The sequence below is a fragment of the Spermophilus citellus genome (genome assembly GCF_964194105.1).
Source record: "Spermophilus citellus genome assembly, chromosome: 2".
Lineage (NCBI taxonomy): Eukaryota > Metazoa > Chordata > Mammalia > Rodentia > Sciuridae > Spermophilus > Spermophilus citellus.
In genome coordinates this window covers 239,533,056-239,537,479 of record NC_138183.1, presented here as the reverse complement: position 1 = coordinate 239,537,479, position 4,424 = coordinate 239,533,056, and the positions used below count along the sequence as shown (strand labels likewise).

The 4,424-nt window shown below is 38.0% G+C and overlaps 1 pseudogene across 1 annotated transcript; it reads left to right on the top strand.

Annotated features, from left to right (window-relative positions):
- Window positions 1-386: 386 nt before the first annotated feature.
- Window positions 387-1,301, top strand: LOC308641817 (olfactory receptor 4C46-like; annotated as a pseudogene). The gene has a single exon. The product of its transcript is annotated as an olfactory receptor 4C46-like (transcript).
- Window positions 1,302-4,424: the final 3,123 nt, after the last annotated feature.

The window sequence follows — 4,424 nt, the reverse complement described above, 5'->3', positions numbered from 1 at the left end:
AACTATACAATGATGGCTATTGCATCCATCTTCTGCCTCCCTTATGGGCTTAATTGCCACAGTCTGTGCAATCTGTTACTTACGTTTAGTCTCATCATCTGAAAATTCACAGTGTACTCGGGTGGGCTCCTGCTGTGTGTCTGTAAGTTTCTCATGCAGAGGCTTCTGGAAGAATCAACATTCAGGAGGCATTTGAGTCATCTGTAAAAACACAGAATGTTTTCCTTAAAAAGAACAAATAACTTATAAATAAGGATAAACACTCATCAAATCTCAGTGCACAATAGAATCTAGGCTTTTAATTTTATTACAATACAGAAGTTTAATAATTTCAAAGTTTTACCCACTCACCCCCAGGTACTATAATAAATTTGCACAGGAAGTACATGGAGAAGAGAAATGTGACAGAGTTTGTTCTACTGGGACTTACACAAAACCCAAAGATGCAGAAAATTATATTTGCTGTATTTTTGCTCATCTACATCATCTCTGTGTTAGCAAATTTGTTCACCGTGATTACCATCATTTCCAGCCCACTGTTGGGCTCCCCCATGTACTTTTTTCTGGCCTATCTCTCCTTTATTGATGCCTGCTATGCCTCTGTCAGTATGCCTAAATTCATCGTGGATTCACTGCATGAAAAGAAGACCATCCTGTTCAATGGATGCATGGCCCAAGTCTTTGGAGAACATTTCTTCTAAGGTGCAGAGGTCATTCTGCTTACGGTGATGGCCTATGACCGTTATGTGGCCATCTGCAAACCCTTGCACTATGCAACCATCATGAACTGGAGAGTGTGTGCCCTGCTAGTGGCAGTGTCCTGGATGGGAGGCTTTCTCCATGCAACCATCCAGATCCTCTTCATCTTCCGACTACCCTTCTGTGGCCCTAATGTCATTGATCACTTTATGTGTGATCTGAGCCCTTTGCTAAACCTGGCCTGCACTGATACCCGCATTCTGGGGTTCATTGTTGTTGCCAACAGTGGGTTCATCTGCCTGCTAATCTTCCTCCTCTTGCTGGTCTCCTATGTGGTCATCCTGTGCTCCCTGAGGACACAGAGCCTAGAGGGTAGGCGCAAAGCCCTGTCCACCTGTGTCTCCCACATCACAGTGATCCTTTTATTCTTTTTTCCCACCTTATTTGTATACCTAAGACCTGCAGTTACTTTACCTATTGATAAGGCAGTTGCTGTTTTCTATGCTATGATAGCTCCTATGTTAAATCCTTTGATCTACACCTTGAGAAATGCCCAGATGAAAAGCACCATTAGGAAATTATTTACTAGGAAATGTGCCTGAAGACCAATGTTGATGTAACTGAGGAAAGGACCCTTTGAATGATCTTAGCAAGTAGTACTTAAGCTATTAAAAAAAATCATTCAAAAATTCTTTTGATCAATCTCATGAAATTTAACAAATTATGTTTTTTGTGTGTGAATTTGCATCATGAATCCCAGTATTATCCATAAATGTAAAACACCAATAATTAAAATGAAAAACAAACAAGGAAAAAATCTTCTGCTTTCAAGGAAGAAAAAAAAAATTGATTCAGAGAAAGAGAAATAACTACTTCAGGACAACTCTGAATCTTTGCAAACCTTTACCAAATTAGGACTTGATTTTGCTATCTTCATTCATTTTATTTATCAGGAAAATGACAGAAAAAAGTTATTAGAACACATCTAGCAATGATCCTGCAATCAAAACATGACTTACCAGATTATACTGTTCATTTCTATGTTACAAGAACAAGTAATTATATTAAATAGACCATATTATTGTACTAATTATCATTTATGGGGAAATACAGTATTGAACGCACTCACAGTTGAATTTCTATGACTAAATATCCAATGGTTTTTATAAAAATTTCTCATAAGTATACATATCACAATTGATGGTAATATGTTTTGAGGAATATTATGGAAACTAAGGACTTTAGGGCTACAAAACTGAAACAATATTAACCTTTAATTGGCAAGTGATGCAGATTCAACCAAATTTCCTTATAGGCTTCAGAAAGGCTGTGTATACTCAGTTCTCTGGACTCTGATAACCCATGATAAAGAGGGGTGAGTCAAATAAAAGAATGCTTGAAGGTCAGACAGGAACTCCTAGTTGAATAATGCACAGCGAAACTACATTAAGTACTTGCCTGCTAGCAAACAATAGTTTCTCCATTGTAATACAACATTTGCCTCTGATAAATGGTGAATGAAGAATGAATGTTAAAGTAACATAAATAATTAAAATAAAGTATAGAGTAAAAAAAAATGAGTCCTGAAGATTACAGATTGTTTTTTCACTGTCATCTGATTCAGACTGACCTCTGAGGGAAACCACTGGGTTTTTTTTTTTTTTTTAACCCTATGTAAACTGAGGAATGAGAAAGAATTGAGAACTGAGTTTCTGAGCATATGAGCAAATGTTATATCATGATATTTTCTCAGCAAGATTTCATTATCCTCTGCATAGGGGCTGTTTATGATTTTTCTGTTACATGGTGGTCACATTCATTAGTAAAAACTATTTTGTAAAACGTATACATCTGTCTATACAAAAGCAATTTCAGGATAATTTTTGTTGTTGATCAATGTTTCTTTCACTCTTTAATAAACCAAATATTTGATTCCCAAAATATTAATGTTTGGGGTGACTTCTGAGGTGAACAAACACACCTAGCTTCTTCTTTCATGGTGTTTAAGTGACAGACACCAGAGGTTTGAGTGGAAAACACTGATGAGTGTTATACAAACATGTTAAGATGAATAGGATACTAAGAGGACATGTTGGATGGACAATAAACAAAGACCTGGAGAGACAGTGCTGACAGAAAAGGATTCCCAGAAAGAAAGACATAAAAATGGCCCTCATGGGATAAAATTGGGCAAGAAGAGTGAAGAGGCAAGATGTTGGATCAAAGCATTCCTATGACAGGTCAGTTAAAAACAAAACATGAAGGAAACCTAAATCATGCAGCATGACTGTGGTTATTAATTTATATTGTTATTCAACAAGCTGAACACTAAGATAGTGTAAAGGTAAATTGCAATCCTGAGAATGGGAAGACAGAAACAAGCAAGATCAAAAAAGAGCTCAAAATCGTATTAAAGCTTAATGGCAAAAACCATGGGCAAAACATAGGAAGTATTTTTAAGATGGTGAGTGATACAATTATATTTTAGTTTATAATAACTTGGTTTCCAGTATGATAAAGAATAAAGAACTATGAAGGGCAGGAGGGAAGCAGAAGCCTAATATAATGATCTGAGGGTAAAAGGCTGAGATTGAACTCTGATCCTCCTGGTGAACAGACAGAGTGGTGGACACTGGAATCATGCTCAAATCCCTCCACCAGGCCACTGTGCACAAGACCCAGGTATTGTGACTGGGTTGCTAAGAGTTCACAGCCCTAACCATCTTTGGACAAAAACACCAAAGAAAATAGAAAATTCTATCCAGGGATTATTCCCACTATTTTATGACTCTCAAGTGGAAAAATGAAAGACTACACAAGAGTGTTAAAAGGTTGTATCCCTTTGCCCCCTGCAGAACAAATTATGTACTACAATTATGACAGTGGTCCATTTCATGCTTTGAATATAGCCTTTGCTGCTCTAAAACAGACATGTTTTTTCTCTTCTCCTTCTTTCCCTCCCTAATCTCTTCTCCATAACCCCTCCTCCTAATTTCAGAGGAAAATGGTATTCCTTTTGTACAACTCTTTAAAATCTCTCTTTTGCTCCTGATGGAGAGAATCACAGATGCTGGGACAGGAGTCCCCTGTGTTTCTTTTTTGCTAGAAAAGCAATGAAACTTCTTTTATCTTTTTTTTTTTTTTTTCTCAAAATCTTGTCTTCCTTATTGGATGGTCATCAGGGATGGGACCAAGCTTTAGACCACAAAATGAACACTCCAGAGCTACCAAGGCCCCAGGCTAAATCTGACTTTACTGGGGACCACAAAATTTTCTCCTTCTCTCATCAGACTTATTCAGTCTCTGCTTTCAAATGACAAATTCATAGAAATCCCCACAACAGGATCATCATCACAAACTGAAATAGAGAAATAGTTCCCCATATATTTAGAAGGTATAGAGAATCAATTGATGAGGAAGGTTAGAAAGAGGAGTCATGGGTGAGATCCAGGTTCTGGCTTTCAACACTAGATGGGTGAGGGAACTGAGAAAATGGAATGGAGAGAACTTTGCAAATGAAAAGGGCCTCTCCATCTCCAGCAGAGGTGCCTGCAACTACAGCAGGGGGTCTCCCAGCCTGTCTAAGGAATGCTCCAGAGTTGCCTGAAGAACCACAAAGGTCTCCCCTGAGGAAGGTTCCCTGCAAGACAAGGCTGACTCTGTTTGGGACTGATTCCTAACCCCACTTCCCCTTCTTGACTCCTAGACCTATAACTAGGCTCAAG